At 37.7% G+C, this 6,957-nt stretch overlaps 1 long non-coding RNA gene across 2 annotated transcripts in view; it reads left to right on the forward strand.

The window, feature by feature from the left end:
- The window catches only part of LOC150106517 (uncharacterized), a 43,245-nt gene extending 42,120 nt beyond the window's left edge, over positions 1–1,125 (forward strand). For both annotated transcript variants that reach the window (XR_016548312.1, XR_016548311.1), the window contains exon 6: positions 900–1,125. This is a non-coding gene — a long non-coding RNA (uncharacterized LOC150106517). The remainder of the gene's footprint in view (positions 1–899) is intronic.
- The last annotated feature ends 5,832 nt before the right edge of the window (positions 1,126–6,957 follow it).

Consider the following 6,957-nt stretch of genomic DNA (forward strand, 5'->3'; position numbering starts at 1 on the left):
TTTAACATGATTAAATATTCAAATTAAATTTATTTTGTACAGAGTGGCTGTGTTGTTGGTATGCAGATAAGGATTTTAAATTACCTGAAAATATGCATTACTATCACAAGGCAAAGAGCTAAAGTGGAAGGGGTGATATGTGATAACAGAGATGAGAGTAAATAAATGAGATGAAAACTCGCAAGTAGACCGCCTGATAGTTCTCAAGCTTATTTTTAGAAAACAGCTGTAAGAGTAAGGATATTGTGCACTTCAATTTGAAAAGACATGCCCTTTCATTATGACAAGAGGAGTATTTATATTGGCTTTTTAGAGTAAAGGTGAGTTTAGCCTGTCTCATAGAGGAGGTAGCAGGTTTTTACTTCTTGTAAATCATCTGCCAGAGAACATGTAATTAGCAGCCAGAAATACTGTATGGTGGGTGGTAGACACAAAGTAGTGATGACTCCTGAAAACAGTGGCATGTAATGTATACTAATAAAAAGCAGCAACATATGTTTTCTTAATAGACGATATAAAGTGTAATCTTAAGCTACAATTACAAATGGACTTATGACAAAATTCAACTAGTGCTAGTGAGGTGCAAGCTATACTTCCTAATATAAAATTTTGAAACTCTTTCCACAAATTTCCTGTGTATTTGGGGATGTAATAACTTCTGCACTAGATATCTCTCTAATACGTTAGATGTCTCTAACATATTGGCCATTAGAGTTGACTGTTTGCCAATGTATTTGTGGGAAGATGTTCTTCATAAAACATCAACTATTTTAAGCTGAATAAATAATCAAGTTATAAATTGTCTATATTTATTATCAATTTTTCAGTAGATATATTCTAAAAAGTTTCATGTTTTTATAAAGTATTCAGATATTATGCTTCACTTAATCTCATTTCAGGAAACTGAAACATGCTATTTACAAATGTATCTTCTTACCCTGGAAGAAAATAGTGGAATAGATCATGGAAGTTGCAATTCTCTCTTTGATCTGAAGAACATTTAATCCTGGGAATTTTCATAGTGCACAAATAACTTGTTTTCTTTATAAGGCATATTCCTGAAATTGGACCACATTTTTTTTTATTAAGCTAAAAGCACAATAAAGAAATAAAATCCAACAAGTTTTGTAAGTCGTTTGACTGACTCACAAATCAGGTCTAGCTTTCCATACCACTTCCACCGACCACAATGTACTCCGGCAGAAAACAAACATGTCTTACATAAGAAAAAACTATACAGAGAGAGAAAATGGTTTAAATGATAAAAAAAATGAGGAATTATTTGTAGGAAGTGAGATCGCTAGGTTATGCGCAGCGGCAATTAGAGCACTGCAAAACTCTTTCCAGTGTGATTCGGCTAATGTAAATAAACAAGTGTTTGAAAGGAAAAATAAACGTAAGAGTGGGAGAGTTTCGGAAATGAAGGAAAGAGTGTCGTATGGTGACTTGTTATTAAGAGGAGTGATAGATGGGAGTTTAAGTAAATCATACTTACTGGGTGTGAAATTTAAGGACGTAAGTGAGAGTATTAGAGCACAAAAACAGAGGGTGAATGAATTGATAGTTGTGGTGGGTATGAATGAATTGAAAGGAGATAAATTGTTTATGAGAGAGGACTTGAAAGTATTGTTAAAGGTAGCAAAAGAAAAGAGTGACAGAGTTAGAATGGTGAGTCTGTTGCTGTGGTGTGACAGAGAGGAGTTTAGAAGGAGGGCCATAATCGCAATTGACATTATGCGCAGGTTATGCAGACGGTGTGGTGTGGTATTCGTGGATGTGTGGAATGAGTTTGATGGGCGAAAGATTTATACAAGATGGATGGCCTGCATTTGAATGGATTTGGTGTGCGAGACTAGAAAAAGGGTTGCTGAATGAAGTGAAAATGAATGTGCAGAACCAGGGAAACTAGAGCTACCAAGGAGTGGGGGGGGGGAATGGATATGCAGACATCAGTGAGACAGTTGAGTGTAAGAATGTATGTAATGTACCCAAGCCACTACTAAGGACAAAAAATGGGAATGAGATATTTAGAATAACACATCAAGATAGGGGTGGACAAAGGGATCACTGCATTTCATGTATACTAATGTCAGGAGTATTAGGAACAAGAAGGAAGAATTTTTGGCCTTGATTGGCTCTTCCTGGCCACAGGTTACTGGCATTAGTGAAACATGGCTGACAGAAGATGATATAGTTAGTGGGATAGAATGTGTAGTAGGTTATAGTGTGTTTAGGAGGGATAGAGAGAATAAAATGGGGGGGGGGAGTGGTGTTATTGATGATAGCTGATGAACTGCAGCCAAGGAGAATTGAAGTTGTATCACAGGATAGTGAAAAGAGCTCATTTGAGGCTATTTGGTGTGAGATTGAGACTGGCAGAATAAAATATACAGTTGGGTGCTGCTATAGACCAGGTGATGGAATAGATGGTGGAGATAGTATACATAAACAAATTGATGAAATGAGTGGAAGGAGGTTAATTATAATGGGGGATTTCAACTATGGTAACATTGATTGGAAGGAGGAGAGGACACATGTGAGGAAGGAAATGGATTTTATTCAATTATTAAGGGATAATTATCTGAGACAGCATGTAATTGAAAATACTAGGGGTGTGAGAGTGCTTGACCTGGTAATAGCATCTCAGAATTTGACTGTAATGAATATGACCATGTTGCCACCTATTGGTGAGAGTGATCATAAGGTCTTGACCTGGGAGGTGGCTAATGGTGTGGAATTTTTGATTAAGACAGGGTATATGTGGAATTACCCTGCTGACAAGTGTGACAAGCTTAGGAGATTGCTTGGATCAGTGCCATGGCATGTACAACTGCAAGGGCTGGATGTCGATAGAGCATGGGAAGTGGTCAAGGAGCATTTACAGGAGGTTATGGCTGATTGTATACCTAGGGTCCGAATAGTAAAACAAGTAGGAGTTAAATGGATGAATAACACCATTAAGTTTGAACTGCAAAAAAAGAAACAACTGTGGAGGGAATTTAAAGAAAGGGGTGACCCACAGACACATGAACAGTATAAAGTGCAGGCTAGAAGTGTAACGAGTGTGGTAAAAAAAGCAAAAGCGGATGATGAAAGGAAACTAGCTATGCAAGCTAAAGAGAATCCCAAACAGTTCTTTCAATATGCTGCAAGCAAGAAAAAACTGTACATGGCAAAATGATTTTAAGGAATGACGATGGTAAGGAGGTCACTGAATCAGTTGATATAGTGGAGTTACTGAGCAAGCACTTTGCAAAAGTATATCATCCAGGTGGTGACATTGAAAAAATGAAGGAACCATTAATTTATATGAGAATTGTGATGAATGAAGTGGAGGTGAATAGTCTATTACAGAAACCTTAATGTGAATACATCTGTGGGATTGGATGGTGTACTGGCACGGGTCTTGCATGAAGTAGCTAAGAAATTATCAGTGCCCTTGACCATGTTGTTTAATCTGAGTCTCGGGTCTGGTTTAGTCCCGAAGGTGTGGAAAGAGGGGAAAATAGTTTCACTGCATAAAGGAGGATCCAAGACTACGGTTGCAAATTACCGACCGATCAGCATATCAGGAGTCGTTGTCAAGGTCATGGAGAAAGTAGTCAAGAGAAAAATACAGGAATGGATTAATGAAAATGAGATACTGTATGGGGGACAGCATGGCTTTGTGAAGGGTAGATCATGCCTCAGTAACTTGCTCAAGTTTTATAACATGGTGACGGCTGAACTGGATAAGGGTAATGGGTTTATAGTGATAATGCTGGACCTGGCAAAGGCGTTTGACAGGATACCACATGAAATTCTAATCCGTAAACTACAACATATGGGAATGGATATAGGGTTGGTGAGATGGATAGGTGGGTGGTTGATGGAGAGATATCAAAGAGTAGTTTATTCAGGAGTAGAGTCCAAAAGACGGCCTGTGACTAGTAGTATGCCGCAGGGTTCTATTCTTGGACAACTGCTGTTTAATCTGTTCATCAACGATATAGGGAAGGATCTAAGAGGAACAGTTCATTTGTTCGCTGATGATGCAAAGTTGGGTAGAGCAATAATGAATGCAGAAGATATGAAAATCTTGTAGGATGACTTGGATAGACTGGAGTTCTGAGCTAAGGAGAATGGATGTCAATTTAATGTGACAAAATGTAAGGTTATGCATTTTGGGTGAAAACATTAGCAGCAGTATACCAAATTGGTGGAACTATACTCCAGGAGATTGATGAGGCCAAGGACTTGGGAGTGTTGGTGGACAAGTAGATGAAGTTCAGGGGGCACATTGCAAAAGTAGCTAAATCAGCTCATCAATTCACTTGGTTGTTGAAAAATACCTTGACGAGCAGAGACAAGCAAGTTATTGTACCTCTGTACCGAGCCTTGATAAGACCTCATCTCGACTACTGTGCCCAGATTTGTTCACCTAGGTTCCTTCTTGATGGGGAGGAGGTGGAGAGGATCCAGAGGCGAGTGACTAAGATGATAGCAGGTCTATCGAATGAACCATATGAGAACAGGTTGAAGATTTGTGGGTTGCAGAAATTGGTTGATAGGCGGAAAAGGAGAGATATGATTAAGACATTCAAATTGCTAAAGGGTTTCTATAGGATTAATTCAGAGGATATTTTTGAGATCAGGACTGGTGGTGGGAGAACTAGGAGACACCTATGGAAGCTGGGCAAGAGTGTGGTTATCAGGGGTGTTAGAACTGGGTTCTTTACTTTTAGAGTGGTAAATGAGTGGAATAAGCTGCCAGAGTCTGTTGTGGATGCTATGACGGTGAGTGAGTTCAAGGCAAGGTATGATAGATACTGTGAAAATGTCGTATAGTTATGTGGACATGATGTTTAGGGCCTCCCTGGAGTCGCCCGTAATAATAATAATAATACATTAATTTCATTTTTCGTTAATGGACGGCCATAAAAGTTTATAACCCATTTGTTAGCCGGTAATTTGGTTATATTTTTATTCTTCGATCATTCTAACAATATTAAGTCTTTTTTATGGAGATTTACATTGCTTGTTTCAAATGCTTTAATGCCTGCATTTTTTTGAAATATTAATAACCAATTGTAACAGGTCTTGATTTAACATATTTGATAGATCAGCTTCCATTTCTGTTATTTTTATAATATTTATTGCCAATTCATGTTTTGTACCTCATAGTTGATTAAGCAGCAAGGAATGGCTAGCTTTTTTTGATAAATTTTGTGAGCATCTGGAGATTCAATAACTTCCTTTAGTTTAGTGAATGTGGGAATGAGTTTATCATGTCTGCACTTTTTTAAAATGAGTTTTTGACACATAGCTTACCCTGTTTCAATTGAAGTTTTCCCAGTCAGTTGCTCTTCTGTGCTGTTGGTTCCCCGTGAAGGGATGAATTAAATGGTTGTATCCATTTAACCCCCCAACCGGCCACGACGTCTATAGACATCGAGATAAATATGGATACGAAGCTCTAAAACCCATTGAATAACATGGATAAGAAGTGCAATTTGGTGTCACTATTTCTTCCACATTAGCCAGTAGGGAGGTTAACCTTATTAAATGGATACAACCCAAAAAACAATCATCAGCCACTTCCCTACACATCAACGCAAACATGAATCCCATAGAACTCCCATATCATATATCAAAGGCATCTCTGAACATTTGTCAAAAATTATGAAGAAATACAAACTCGTTGCTACCTATAAACCAATCAACTAGATCCAGAATTTGCTACTACCTTCTCCAAAAGACAAGCTCTCACCTATGATGTTACCTGGCATATACGAAGTTCCATGTTCTTGTAAGATGTTGTACTATGGACAAACAGGAAGATCTATAAGTAAACGCATCTCTGAATACCAAGACCACATCCATCTGATCAAACCGCACAAATCTGGCCTCGCTCAACATGGAGTTGAAAACCCCTAACCATAGGATCCAATGGAAAAACACCAAGCTGCTACATAGATCCTTATATAAAGAAAGTGCTGAAGTCTTATTATCACAGACCCAATCGAAGGTGAGTTAGCCGATCTCATACAGAGGTAGCAGGGTTTTTTTCTCCCAGAAACTCGGGTTTTTCATCCCACATACAGACAGGTCGGCCCTTCAGAACACACGCAATTTACAGACATAGAATACCAGTTGTGGTGGAGTTGTAGGTGTCTTCCCGCGATGAGTCTTCAGACTCCTTGGAGGTGTCAGGAATAATAATAATAATAAAAATCTTAACTGTAACGACTGTCTCGCTATCCCAAAGGTCTGGGAGATTATTATCCTCAACTGTATAAAATAAATTTATTACATATATTTTAATTTAATTTTAATTTAGAGCCAAATATTTTAGTCCTCAAACATGCTACTGTATGAATAGAGGGATTTCAATGTAAGCATGCGCACTAGCTGTTCCTTTGAATGTAATGCCTAGTATTGTTTATAATAACTATACCGATGATGTCTTAAGATACTTAAGATGAAATATCTACATATTATTAAAATTTAATTACTGTGGTACACGTGTGAATTTTTAGTTATGAATACTCCATGGGTTTCACTATATGATAAACAAAGACAAAGTAGATATTATTCTCCTTATACTTCTGATCATTAATTTTTGATTCAGTCATGGCTTAAACTTATTACTTAGCCTATTTTAAACAACTTGCCCCCTTATTTGTCAGGTACATGCAGGTTCATAGTTTTGAAATTAGTGCATTGACAAATCAGCCTTAAACATGTTGTTCACACACTAATTTAATTAAGCCAAAAAATCTATTTACAATGTTCAACATATACACTATCTACCAATAATTGTCTGGACACTTTAGCAATTAATAGTTGATACTAGCAGGCAAACCCTAATATCAGATATGTCCGCCTTTGGCTTTGATCATCTCCCGCACCTTCTGAGGGAGGCTTTCAACCAATGTGCAGCAGACATGTGGAATTTGTCTCCATTCCTCCATCAAA

This window comes from Typopeltis vanoorti, chromosome 5 (genome assembly GCF_054136105.1).
Source record: "Typopeltis vanoorti isolate ZY-2024b chromosome 5, IOZ_Tvanoo_1.0, whole genome shotgun sequence".
NCBI lineage: Eukaryota > Metazoa > Arthropoda > Arachnida > Uropygi > Thelyphonidae > Typopeltis > Typopeltis vanoorti.